This window comes from Notamacropus eugenii, chromosome 3, assembly GCF_028372415.1.
Source record: "Notamacropus eugenii isolate mMacEug1 chromosome 3, mMacEug1.pri_v2, whole genome shotgun sequence".
Classification (NCBI taxonomy): domain Eukaryota; kingdom Metazoa; phylum Chordata; class Mammalia; order Diprotodontia; family Macropodidae; genus Notamacropus; species Notamacropus eugenii.
Genome location: NC_092874.1, coordinates 434,693,111 through 434,707,980, shown reverse-complemented (window position 1 = coordinate 434,707,980; position 14,870 = coordinate 434,693,111). Strand labels below are relative to the sequence as shown.

Genomic DNA, 14,870 nt, shown 5'->3' with positions numbered 1-14,870 from the left:
CCTCAGACTTTGCTAGGAATCCCTGGAAATTTATGAGTCTTAGAGCTGCTATCTAAGGAAGAGATGAGGGCAGTTATGGGTTGAGGCAGGTGGCAAGGAGCAGAGAGCTTTCATAGAAAGATAAAGCCTCAGCACCCACTCCATTGAAAGTCTCTTGGGTCCATCTGGCAAAGGAATGCCTATGTTGCTTTCCTGCAGATGTAGGGTTCTTTTAGATTCATGAGTAAAGAACTATGGCCACTGACCAGGGCATGGCTTGGTGCCAAGTCTGGAATAGGTAGAAAGACCTTTTTCAACTTTTTTATAGACATTATTTTGGGAACTCTTTGGGAAAAGGAAACCGGAGGCTGAGAGGTCTGAGTTTTGTTTGTAACCATGTGTGCCACCCATAGTGGAGCTGTATCCAGAAAAGGGGAATGAGAGTTTTAGCTCTGTGCTGTCCTGATCAGGCTTCCTTTGGTATATTGTGATCAGTTCTGGGCCATGCATTTTAGGAAGGACATATAAGGAGAAAGTGAGAGGACTAGAGTGCATGCCACATAAGGATAAATTGAAAGAACTGGGAATTTTCATTAGGCAGGGCAAGATTTCCCTATTTGCAGCTGTTTGAAGGACAGTCCTGTTGAAGAGGGAATTGACTTGTTCTGCTCAGTCCCAGAGGGCAGAACTGGGAGAAATGGCTGGAAATTTACAGAGAAGGAAAATACAGAAAAGCACAGAGAAGGAAATTTAAAATTGATGTAAGAAAAAGCTCCTTAGCAATTAGAGCTCTTAGAAACTACAGTGGGTTTCCAGGGTAGTGGTTCCCCATCAGTGACCATATTCCCACAAAGGATGATCACTTGTTGGATGTTTTAAAGGGAGTTCTTGTTGGGGCATGGGATATACTAGATGACTTCTGAGTACCCTTCCAATTCTGAGACTGGGGATTCTGTGAAGCCACAGTTTCCTGGAAAGGGAAAAGAGTTGAGCTAATGGTCTCTAGGAATCCTGAGATTCTAGGAGTTGGGATGAAACAGATAAAGGGATCCTCAAAGGAAGAGATGACATTGCAGGCTTAAGGGCTGATTTACCCAGGGCCCTTTGCACTTTTGGTTAATACAGTAAAAAAGGGTCATTGTGGTGTGGTACTGAGCCTGGGCCCTTGAGGGCTTTGCCAGGGGACACAAGTCCTGGCAGGTCCTAATAAGATGAAAAGGTTGAGAAATGTGCTTGGCTGCATGCAGGCTGTAGGTCTCTTGTCCCAGGACTGGACTCTGACTTTACAGGCCCTTCCCTAGGTTAGCCACGAGGTTCTAGCCGTAGAAACTCACAGAGACCATCTCTTAGGTCCCAGAGAATTGGGGATGTGCATTTGGGAAGAGAAGAGCCAAACCAAGGAAATCACAGAGCTGGAAGGTTGATAGCATGTAAGTGATGAATAGTCATGTGGGAAAGTAGAGAGTGAAGGCCTGCGTCAGGCACAAGAGGACACAGGAAAAGGGTATGTCGAGTCAGAAGCAGGTACTAAGTCTAGCATGAAATGGGTGAAGGAGAAGGCTGAAGAGTGTAGAAGGGTTAGCAAAGGGAGGGATAACATGGCAGCCTCAGTGGTCCAAGTGTAGGAAGTGTGAAAGGGAAACTCTGTCATGGTGACTTGTTGAACTGCCCTTCTTGGGCCTTTCCCTTCAGGCATCTCTTTTTGCTTAGTGTGAATAGGTCTGCCTGTCTGTCTGCATGGGTAGCTTCCTCCTTGTCTTGCTCAGAAATCACAGATTCCTAATTACTGATGGGGAACATCATTCAAGTTCTATCTCCAGTGTCATAGGTTTACAGACTTATGAGGGACCTTGGAGGTCATGCAGTCCAACACCCTCATTAAGGGGTCAGGGACAGTTGAGGAGCAGGGAACTGAAGGCATTTGCTTATGATCACAGAAGTAGGGAGGAGCAGAGCTGGAATCGCCACCTCAGGATTTCTTACTGCAAATCTGGCCTTCCTTCTACTGTCCCTCATTCATGTTACATTCTGGGCTTGCTAGGATAAATGGGACATGTGCCCATGGAATCCAGAGGAGGGCAATCAGCGTGATGAGTGAAGGCAGTGGTTGGGAGCCAGCACTGGGCTTAGAGTTTGAGGCACAGGGTTCAAATCCTGTTTCTGCTGCTCACTCCTTGGACAAATTACTTTCCCTCTCTAGGCCTCAGTTTCCTCCCCTGTAAAATGAAGGGTTAGATGACATAATTTTTACTATTCCTTCTGCTTCTAAAGTCTATGATCACAGCATCATAGATTAAGGGCTGGATAGAGCTGGATGTTCTTATGACTTCTCACCTGAGAGTGAAATGGAAAAAGAATATCTAACCCGGAGAAGAGAAGACTGGGGGTGGAAAGACAAGATTTCTATCTTTAAGTATCTGAATTGTTACATAGACTGGAGAAGGACATTCTCTATAGTTCTGAAGGTCAGAACTAGGACTAATTGGTAGAATTTCTAGGATCATCTGGATAAGGAAACCTTAATGATTCCACCCACACTTATATTTCCCTGTTTTGAATTCAGATTATATTTAGTTTCATAAATTCCTTAGCATTTAAAATATCCTCTAATTGTCTCATATGCATCAGTTATCACAATCATAGGGTTTAGGGTTTAGAGAAAGAAGGGACCTTAGTGACCATTTAGGTCAGTACCTTCATTGTAGAGCTAGAGAAACTGAGGCATTGAGAGAGGAAGTGACTTGCCTAAGGTCACACAGACAATGCTAACAAAAATAAATCATCCTTATAGAACTTATTGTGTTTCCCTAATAAGAACCCTAGACAAGTACTAGTATTGCCATGGATGAGAAAGCTGAGGTTGAGGCTAAATTACTTGCCAAGGGTCACACAGCTAGTCAATGTCAAAGCCAGGATTCAAACTTAGAGCTTCTGGCTCCAAATCCAGTGTCCATTTCATTGCACCCCATATCTTTAAATGACTTGTGAACATTAACATGGCTAGCAAGCATTAGAGCTTGGACCCAGTTCTGTTTTCTCCTAGCTCTGTCTTTCCATCTGTTTGGCTATGTCTATATGTATGTATGTATATATCTACTCTCTGTCTCTCTATCTAAATTATGAACTCCATGACAATGGGGACCATGTCTTATAATTCTTCATATTTAGCTCCAATTCTCCTTATCCCCCATCAAAATGCTTCCAGCATGGAGTGAGGTGTATAATAATTTACCCAATAAATGTACGTGTTTATCTTTTGTTGCCGAAGAAGACCGTGTCATCAGAAAAATAATGACATGACTTGCACTTGACTTTGTTTTGAGTGAGGGAGGGCTGTGCAGGTCACCAGCCTCACTTCTCCTCCACAGCCATTTGAATCCAGTGACCAGATATTCATCAGGATGACTGGAGATGACCCAGGATGAGGCAATTGGGGTTAAGTGACTTGCCCAAGATCACATAGCTAGTGAGTGTCAAGTGTCTGAGGTGAGATTTAAACTCAGGTGCTCCTGACTCCTGCACTGGTGCTCTATCCAGTGTACCACCTAGCTGCCCCCACCCAATAAATACATATTGATTAACAGACTAACTGAGACATTTGTTGCATCTACACAGTAGGAAGACCAATGCTGGAACTCCTGATAGATCTCAAGTGATAGGTCCCAGAGGCTGGCCAGGCAACCCCAGGGTTTTGAGCCGGAGATAGACCAAGCAGGGAAAGAGAAACTGTCTGTCACCTTACTGTGTATTAATAATAGCAACAATCCATTTCTGTGGTGCAATATGGTTCACAAAATAGTTTTTCTCATACAACCTTGAGAAGTAGATAGTCCAAGCATTATCATTCCCATTTTACAGATGGAGAAACTGAGTCTGAGAGATCAAGTACCTTCACTATGGTAATGTAGTTGATAAGTGTCAGAAGCAAAATTCAAACTCAGGTCTCTTGAACTCAGAAGGCCCGGTGCTACCACTCTATGCTATGTCCTAAGCCTGAGTTTCTCCCTTTGGTAGCTGCTTCATTAAGTGGACTTCTCTTTTCCTCTCTTGATTTTCTGTAATGAACTTGTCACCTCTCAACCCAAAGCCTTATTTTCTTGGTGACTCAGATGGTACTGCCTTATTCTAGGTAAGAGAATCTCTCAGGTCAGGGTGACATAGATATGCAGAAGGCAGGGCTCTTGAATGAGGGTTGAAGGGAAGGGAAAGAGGCTGATGGGCCAGGACAGCTGGTATCTCTTTACATTCCACTTGCCTTTGGTCTTTGCTGCCCTGGTTATTTACCACACTTGGGGACTCTTCCTTCCCTGAACGAGCCTCCGAGTTGAGTTGACTTTTTGCATCCCCCTCCTCTTCCAGTACCTTTCCCTTCTCCCTTGTTACTCCCACCTCCACAGGTTTCTGTCCTGAATCTTTTTTCAATGACCATGATTTTGACTGACTGTCAGCTCATCTCCCAAATGTCAGCTATGGTGTTCCCTGTCTCAGAGATATTTGTCTTTTTTTCAGTCTTTGGACTGACTAACCCCAAATCCCAATCAATCCAGAAAGTACTTATTATGTACCTTTTGTGTAAGTACAGGGGATGAAATGACAATAAGAAAATAGACTTTGCCCTCAGATAGCTTTATGTTCTGTGTGCTGTATGGAGACAAAGAAGTAAATTAATGATCATTTTGGGGTGGAAGGAGAGAACGCTAAGAATAAGCATAGGGGTAAAAATATGCAACTTGGACTCAGAAAAACCTGAGTTCAAATCTCACTTTGGGCACATACATGGGACCTATAACTGTGGAAATCCTAGGCCTATGTTTAAGTCACTTAAAATCTCCAGGCCTGGGCTTGGTGTCATAGATCCCAAGTTCAAATCCTGACTGCCAGTTACTTGTCTTTGGGAGCTTGGATTAGTTAACTTCTCCGGGTCTCAGGTTTGTCATCTGTAAAATGAAGGGGGTGAATTTAATGCTCTCTAAACTTCCTTCTAAATCTAAATGTCTGCTGCTAAGTCAGCAGTCAGTAATGACTTTACAGACTGGCGAACAAAGACTTAAGAAGGGGAAGATCCTTGCCCTTTCTAAATCATGTAGGTAGAGAGTGATGAAGCCCAAAACTTCCTGTTTCCAATTCCAGTGGTAACACTATGTGAAAGGGGAATAATGGAAAATAAGACTGGAGAAGTGGTTTGGAACCTGCTTGTGAATTCCAGGCACTGGGATTGACTGGAGGGAAAGAGAGATTTGGGAGGTGAGACTTGGGGGAGCCAGGGCCTGAGGGTGCTGGATCCTTTAGGAGAGAGAGGAGCTGTAGAGTCTTATAAGAGGATGGGTAGCCCGAACTCCAGGCCAGTGAAGGGACTACCCTTCAGAAGGGGAGACTGTCTGAGGGAAGACATTGAGGGTTGAGGTAAGGATGCTTAGCATGTGCTTAGATGACCCTTGATCAGCCTTAGGGCCTAGGTCAGCTTTGTGTAAACCTCGTCCAGCTTTCATCCTCTTTTGATTTCTGGGACACCTCCGTGAGTTTCACTGTTGCATATTCTGTGGAGTATTTATATCAGCTTTTCCAATTTGTGTTTTTTCAGTAAGCTTAGATAATGATGGTGACACTTGTCATCATCATCATCATCATTTTTAATCTCGCCCTCAGAGTAGAGAGATTGGGTAAAATGTTTACATACAGAATTTGATTAGGAAGCAATATCCTCCCTTCCACCACCAATGCTACCACCAAAAAAAAAAAAGTCTTCCAAACTTACTTACAGCTTCTTGGAGTTAAGCTTTGCCTTCTTTTTTCAGGCCTTATTTAAATGTAAATCCATCTTGCATAAAAATACATAAATTTCTTAGTGTCTTGTAGAGTTATAGATATAAAGCTAGAATGGGCTGAATTGTTGAATTTCTGAAATTGTTAGGATTCCAGTGACCATCAGCTTACAAGATCATCTAATGTAGCCATCATGTTTTTATAGATAAGTAAACTGAGGCCAGTGGCAATTGGTTATGGACTTATTAAAAGCTATGTACTGGAAAAGCTATATGGAAACACTGAGTACCCGAAAGCAATAATGGACTCCTAGATTTCGAGTTGGAAGGAGGCTTCAGAGGTCCTCATTTTACAGAGGGGGAAACTGAAGATTAGAGAGTTTAAATGATCTACCCAAGGTCACACAGGTAGAAAGTGTCAGGGCTGGGATTCAAACAAAGAACGCTGTCTCTAAATCCATTATGTTTTCCATTGCACAGGGGTGAGGTGGAGAATGAGGCATTGACTAGGAGTAGGGCAGGCTCTAGAAAGAAGTACTGATGACAAATAACCTACTCCCCAGTCTTGCCAAGTGTCAGCCCCGCAGAGCCATCCAAGGCCAGGACCAGAGCCAGTGTCTATCGTGGAATCACTTAATGGATTTAAGAAGCAGTATGACCAATGACATATTTATGATCAAAGCTAGAGAAAGTAAACATTTAATAAAGTTCCCAGATATAACCTGCCACAAGCGCTTTCTTTACCCCACACAGCTGGATGCTGTAGAGGATCCCTGTGTAACTTATTGGAGAAAAAAAAAAGCCTTCCCTGAATTTATGGAAATAAAAACCCAATAGGATGGGTCAAGATTGTTCTGCTCAGTTATGGAATCCTTAAAACCAGCCAACTTTTGCCCCTTCGGGGATGGCTAATCCAATCTCTATGACCCTTCTTCTCCACCAAGACTCATTTCCCGACAGTATATGCCCCACCCATCATGCCCAAAGAATTGGACATTCATTTCTGCCTGCTCCCCCCTTCCCACCTAAATGTATAATGATTACTTCATAGAGACTTAGGGAAAGGGAAAGAAAATAATCATTTACATAGGGCTTACTATGTGCCATGCACTGTGCTAAGTGCTTTTTTTTTTTCAAGCCAGTATTATCTCATTTGGTCCTCACAACAATCCTACAAGGTATTTGGTTTTAATATCCCCATTTTATAGTAATGGATGCTGAGGCAAAAAGAAGTTGTGACTTGCCCAGGGCGATGTAGCTAGTAAGTGGCGGAAGCAGGATTTGAACTCAGGTCTTTCTGATTTCAAGCCCAGGGCTCTATCCACTCTTCTTCAATTTTTATAGTACTTCAGCAGGGTCCATGAGCTCAGTGATGAGAGCAACATAGGAAGCCCCTTCCACCACTGCAGACTGCAATCCTCCAAGATATTACTTTGTAAATAAATCCTAGAAAGATACCCGAGGTTCTGAGGTATTAAATGACTTACCCAGGGTCACACAGCTGGCAAACCTTAGAAGTGGGATTTGAATCCAGGCCTTTTTGAAGCTAAGTTAAGCATGCTATTCACTATACCATGGAGTCCCTGATTTATTAAAAAGGTATAGGATATAAAGACATCCTTTACCCAAGTTCCAAGCTTCAAAGGGGGTAGACTAAGTTTCACAGTTTTATACATTGGAAAGAGCAACAAATTTGGAATCTGAGACTTGGGTTCAGATTCTGTCCCCAGGCAGAGATCACAGGAGGTCTCATGTATACCAACATATTGGTAATATTTTTTACCATTGTAACAATGAAGGAACTGGAAAGAAAGCAGACAGATGCTTGTCCGCTGGGTAAGCATCTACATTAAACCATCTATCATCTATTTTAAAATTGACTTTGTTTCCCATTTTTTGCTACTACAAAAGTGCTATTATAAACAAATTGTAGGATGTAAATGTAGTACAGTATTACTGCCCTATAAGAAACAGTGAATGATAGATGCAGAAAAGCATGGGACGACTTAAATGAACAGATGCAAATGAAGTAAACAGAATTAGGAAAACAAGATACACAATGACTGCAAACAACAATGTGAATGGAAAGAATGGTGATGAGAAAGAAATTGAAATGGACTGTTTCGAAATTATACTGACCAAGTTTGGCCATATACTTAGACACCTAGGTAGTGTAGTAGGTAGTGCTGAACTTGGAGTCAGGAAGATCTGAATTCAAATCCAGACTCAGACACTTACTAGTTGTATGACCCTGGACAAGTCACTTAACCTTGGTTTTCCTCAGCTTTCTTACCTGTAAAATGAGGAATAATATATCACCTACCTCCCAGAGATGTTATGAAGATCAAATGAAAAAATATTTGTAAAATACCTCAAAGTACTAGATAAATGCTGTTATGAGTATTATTGTTCTTATAATTAGGACGTGTCCTATCAGTTTCCCCTAGCTGATGTTATGGCCATTATTGCTGTTGCTCTAATTCAGATATCTAAGCAGTTTCCCAATCCAAGGTCATAGACATCAGCATCACCACCATGACTATTCTTATAATCATGCCAATGATATGCCAAAGAAATTCTTTTCTTTCTTTGCAGAAGGGAAATTGTGGGTATGAAACACTGCCAATAGTATCAGATTAATTTTATGTGTTAATAAGTTTTGATGAACATTTTTCCTTCTTATTTTAAAGTCTTTGTAATATAGGGTGGCTTGCTAAGAGGAGATAGGGAAGAAATACGTTAATAAATGTAGACAATATAAAAAGAAAGGATAGTAATAAAGATTTTAAAAAGGAGTAGGACTAGATATTCTCTGAGGTTCTATCTAACTACAAATCTATGTTCAAAGGGGGAGAGAGATCTTGGGAAGTGGGTAGGGCATTTTTATTATCCCCATTTTTACATATGAAGAAATTGAAGCCCAGAGAAGTTGTGACTTACCCAAGGACACACAGTGATTTTGGGGAACAGTCAGAATTATACAATAGATCACATGATTTCAAGACCAATTTTCTTTCCTCTAAACCATACTTCTTCCTCCCTTCTCATGTGAAAACATGAATATTTGTGGGTTATTAAGTGGAAGAAGGACCTTTATTTCACGTATGGTCAAGTAAATTAATATTAAACTTCATGAACTTTATATGCATCGTCTCTCTTGAGCTTCAAAAGTACAATAGGTATAATTAGCTCCTTCTTATAGTTGTAAAAAGTGAGGCTCAAAGACATTATATGACTTGCCCTTTATAATACAATAACTTTCCAAGGTCAGATTTGAACCTGGCTCTTCCTGACTCCAAGTCCAATGTGATCTCAACTAGTCAATGCTTTTCCTCATGGGAATAGCTTTTTAGAGGAGACAAGAGCTCACAAACTCTCTGAGAGATGGAAGACAAACAGTTTGATAGAAGGGAGTGGATTGGAGGGAACTGTCCAACGAGCCTGCTCTCCAAGAATTCTGAGATCATAAGATCATAGATCTAGGTCTCAAGAGGACAGTAGACGCTGTCTACTTTATTCCTTTCACTTTCCAGATGAGGAAACTGAATCCCAGGGAAATGAAATGATTTGCCTGAGATTACACATGGTTAGGAAGTGATATACTTAAGTTTGGAGAAAAAAATGGCAAACCACTCCAGTATCTTTGCAAAAAAACCCCCAAATGAGTCATGAAGAGTCAGACATGACTGAAACAGCTGAACAGCAACAAATTCTTAAATTATCTAATAGAAAAAGTTCAAGACTGACAGTTAGGAGACCTGCCTTTTAGTCTTGGCTCTGCCATTGTGATTGTGGACAATTTGCTTAATAATTCCTAAAATTTATATAGTGCTCGCTATGTGCCAGGCATTGTTGTAAGCACTTTATAATTATTATCTCTAAAGAAATAAGGAATTTCTATTAGAGTAGAGGGTGCCCCAGGACCTTCTGAGGCAGTTGGCTCAGTAGAATAAAGAATTTATCATCATACTAGAACTATCAGATATTTCCTGAAACCGGTAGACCTGGTTTCCCTCAAGGAACATATACTGGAGAAGAGTTGTCCGTCAGGAACCAGGATTAGCATGGGAGCCATTTGGGTAGGGCTGGATTGAACTCAGAAAATATCTTATAGCATATAGTCCTTAGTATCCTCCTACAAAAGCCTCAATTGTGTAATGGTTTGCATAATTTGGGGTAACACTGGGAGGGGGGTTGTTTTGTAATTCATAAAATTTTCTTTCACTACTCACAGAGGTTGGCTTCAGTGGAATTCCTGGACTAGCACAGAAGAAAAAATACATCGGGCTCGTTAGTTTGATAGCTAAATTACACTGTGATGTTAATGGTCTTTTGACTTGACATTCCTATTGGCATGTTTCTGACATTCCATACCTCTTATCTGCTGATGTGAGAAAGGAGCAGGTTGGTTTTCTGAGTTAGGACTCACACTGTATGAATGCATTCATAAGTATGCATAAATTAGCTGTCCTGTTCACATGCCAGCTAATTTTAAGCAGAAGATCTCAACAAATGATAGATAAATTAGAAAGAAATGAGAAATTACCTCCCAGTGACAGACATTTCTAGCTTTCTGAGATGGAGAACTGGACCTCAGTTCTCTCATTTCCAGGGTGACATCTGATTTTCCTTCCAGGAGTACAAACCCTTATTGCATCATTTTAGGTATTTTTTTCCTTATGGAAGCCCTGAAATGGAGGATGCACCCTGACCTACCTAGTCTTACTATAAACTTTGTCATATGGAGGCATTTGGAGAAGTATAAGACACAGTCTCTGCTTTCAAGAATCATTAAAGATCAACACTCTTATTGTAAGACACAGGAAACTAAGACCAATAAGATTAAGTGTCTTCCCTATACTCATTTAGGTATATCCCCCGCTGCACACATTTACGGAACTCACATTTCTATAGTGCCTTAAATTTGATAGAGTTTTCCCCTATTATAACACTGAAAGATAGGTGATATGTACATATTATTTCCCTTGCATTTTTTATAGGATAAGTAGTTAGCTTTGGCAAATTGAGGAAAAAGAAATGTAGTCATACTAACCTGAAGCTTACCACAAACTTTATAGAATGTTAGCACACAGCAGCCATTAATGGAACAAACTCATACAAAGATGGTAGAAAAGATACAGCTTTTATTCATTTCACTGAAATCTGGGCCATTTGAGGGTCTCAGTTTTTGCCTGATATAGAATAACTGAATCCCAGGAAATTAGTTAAATTTGCCTAATTTGCTGATTCTAGATGGCCCAAAGACATTAGGGACTGGGAGGTTTTATACTCTGGAAGGCAAAGTAGGTTGGATACTCCATTACAGGATAAACAAATTCCAAAATTGTCTTTGAATACTTCAAACAGGAGTAGGTCACATAAGCTTAAACTTGGAAATTCAAGGGTTGCCCTTACGAATATTCATTAGTTACATCAGTTGTCTCTTTCTTCATTTGAGCAGAAGGGTCCAGATTTGATAGAAAAATAAATATCAGAGAGATCAAGCAGATTATCTAGGGTCATGCAGTTATTAAATGCTGATACTTGGACTTTTGAAACTAAAGCCGTTCTATTTACAGTTAAGACTATGGAACTATGGCTAGAGCTCTAGGCTTGGAGTCAGAGAGACCTGAGTTCCAGTCCTGCCTTAGACATTATCTAGGTAATCCTGAGCTGGTTATTTCATGTCTCTGACCTCAGTTTTACAATTTGTAAAATGAGGAGATTAGATTGAATGATCTCTTGGGTCCTTTCCAGCTCTAAATCTATAATCTTATGGTCTTAAGACTTACACTTATGTAACAGCATTTATAAAATAGTACAAGGTGGTAGACCAATTATTAAATTGATTCTAATGACATGTTAAAATATCATGAATATTTATCAGTGTACCAGGCAGTCAGGAAGTAGTCTACTGTTATCAGGGAAAGCTTCATGAAGGGGGTTGTTATTTGCAGCAAGTTTTGAAGAATGGATAGGCTAGAGGAGGCCAGAACTCTCTCAGTGCTCCTATGCTCTGAGGGAGTCTGGAACATGGTGGCTTCCATCTATTCAGAAAAGATACTTGAACTGGCTTCAGAGACACCAAGAGGACCTGGCTCACTACAAAGACTTGAGCTAGATCTAGGGCTTGGCACAAACGGCGCCTCTCCGTGAATCTCCTAAGAAGCTCTCTGTTCCATGCATGCTTTGAAAATGGTAGTGTTTTACAGACTGCTGTTTGGGTGTCCATATTACTGCATAATTCATGATAGGCACTTGCAGAAAAAGAGGCGCAAGGGTGGGGGAAGACATCGATACTACTGAGTGTTGTGAAAGACAATCTTGGATTAATTTTGTAAGAATCAAGCTGAAGTAAAGGAGCACGCTTACTGTGCACATGTGTGTATATGTGCACTCATACACATGAGCATATGTAGTGGGAGAGATAGGAAAAGGACATTTCTTTTTAACTATAGAAATTTTGCTCTATACAAAAATATTTACATACATATGGAAGTATATACCTTTGCATATAAAGAAATATTGGTCAAGCATTGTAATATAGTAAATAGAGAACTGTTCTTCAAGCCAGGAAGACCTGGGATCAAGCCCTGCCTCTGAAACCTACAGGGACCCACAGCCCTAGTCCTACTTGATTGTGGAAAAGTAGTTGTCTTTCTACGTAAGCTTTTAATAAAACTTAGGCCATAAGATCTTGTTCAAGTGTGAATTCTGCCTCAGACACTCAATAACTATGTGACCTTAGGTTTTCTATTCCTTAGTCTCCTTGTATGTAAAATAGAGATAAAAACAATAATGTTATCCCTTAGAGATGTGAGGAAAGAGATGGTACAGAAAGTGGAATTCTTGTTCTTGATTCTCCTCCAGTGCATCATGGTAGCATGGAGGTGACCTGGAGTATCTGAAGCATGTAACAGAGTAGTAGGAGCTGTGGCAAGTTTCCCTGAGCTGGAGAGGTTTGGAGTGGGATTCCAACAACAGATTGAGTTTGTTTTCTGAAGATCAACTCAGCCAAGTCCCAAGAGTTCCTCCTCAGTGGAGGGTTGCTCCCCAATAGACCAGCCAATAGTTGACAAATTCTTTGGCCATGATGACCCAGCAAAACAAGAACAGGATAAAATGTTGTTCAATACCCACAGTGGTAGGAAAGTGACAGAGGGTGCTAAGACTCACACCTTGTTTGCTGGAGCTATTAATGTGTGGTCTCCTCCAGTGACTAAAGCGCATAGTATAGGAGAAATTGAATTGTATCAATTTTAATATTCTTAAGAAGCACCTAGCGGCAGTTAAATGACATAGTAAATAGAGTAATGGACCCAGAGTGAGGAAGACCTGAATTCAACTCCAGCCTCAGCAGAAGAAAATAAAAATGAGAAAAAAATGCTGGGTGATTAAAATAACTCAATCTATTCAAACGTCTTTAAACAAGTTATTACTGATGAAAAATGGGATATTGATAGAGAAAAAGGCATGAACACAGGAATAGAGACTCTAGATCTATGATATCATGATGATAGGGAACTTCTAGGTGAGGAAATTCCCTCCACCAATGAAGGTAGGTCACTGGTCTGCAATTTGTACTCTTAGAGTTTAATAGAACTTTAAGAGTTGACTTGCCCAGGACCATAAAACAAATATATGTTAGAGTCAGGACTTGAACCTCTCAAGTCTTTGTGGTTGTGAATCTAGGTCTGCCTAATTCCATATGTAAGTTTAATCTATATAAATAAATTGATTATAATTGATGTAAATCAATTGCCCTAACAAGGAGACTAAAAAACGCCTCCAAAGTCAACAAATATTTGACTTTCTTGCCAAGTGGAGGGAATGGGAGGGAACAAGCATTTATTAGATGCTTACTGTGTACTAGGTACTGTGCTAATTGCTTTATAAATACTATCATATTTGAACCTCACAAAAAACCTGAGAGGGAGGTGCTATTATTATCTTCATTTCACAGATAAGGAAAGACAGAGGTTAAGTGACTTACCCAGGGCAACCCAACTTCACAAGCACAGGTCTTTGAAAATAGATGGGAGAGGAGGCAGAACAGTACAACATGGTTTCCAAAAGGGCCAGATTGTTAGTCAGAGACCTGTGTTACCATTTTGGCTTCCCTACTTATTAGCTGTGTGACCTGAGGCAATTCACTTAACCTCCTGATCTCAGTTTCCTCATTTGTAAAATGAAGGTGGGGGCCTTGGATTAGATGCTCTTTAAGTCATTTTCATGTTTAAATGGACTCTTTCCAAAAGCTCTGGTCCTACCTGGTTTGTATTTTATAACAGCAGCAATAAACCAGCAAAGAGGATTAGTTGAAGACCCTGAATGTTCTAGAACCAGGCTTTACCTCCTCTTACTTAGGAATAGTCCTAAATTGTTCTTTCAATGAATGTCTTAAAAAGGTGGAAGGGATATGAGTTTATAATGTGTCCGTATTTATAGTTCCCCAAAAGAGAGAGGTCTCTACTTGTCCCTCACCCACCAAGAAACTGGAGAAAGGGGACTCACGTCTCCACTTGGGTGCCAGTGAGGTGTTTATTTGGGGTTTTGAGAAAATGTTCTTCCCACATCCGAGATGAGATGCTCTAAGTTGACAAGTCATGATCATCTCTTTGAGGTATGGGTGAGAGAAACTATCTAGGATTCACTAGAGGGTGGACTGGGAGACAGAAAGTCTAAGGTCTCCTTTGTTTCTGTTATTTTAACTAGTGATAACTTCCATTCGTTGAGAGAGAGCTTTCAGGTTTGCTAATAAGTCCTTTGTATGGATTACTTTCCTTGATATACACAGTAAATGATACAGGTATTATTGTACCCATTTTGATAAACAGACTAAGCTTCACAAAGGTTTTCAATTCAGAAGTCAAATGACTTCCTCCAAGACTCAACTCAAGCATTACTGGTCTGTGGAACCTTTCTTGATTCCCCCTATAGCTAGAACCTTCTCTCTGAAGCCATCTTGCATTTGTTTTGCATGTGTTCTGGATATGTTGGCATATACATGTATTGGCTCCCCAGTAAAATATACATTTCTTGAGGTTAGGGACTAGTCCGTTTTTGTCTTTGAATCTTTAGCATCATGGTGCCTGGCACTTGCTAATTAATAAGTGAATGATGATTGAT

The 14,870-nt window shown here is 40.5% G+C and overlaps 1 protein-coding gene across 8 annotated transcripts in view; it reads left to right on the top strand.

Annotated features, from left to right (window-relative positions):
- Nucleotides 1-14,870, top strand: part of ATP2B2 (ATPase plasma membrane Ca2+ transporting 2) — a 666,717-nt gene that overhangs the window by 425,066 nt on the left and 226,781 nt on the right. The gene's annotated exons all lie outside the window — the stretch shown is intronic.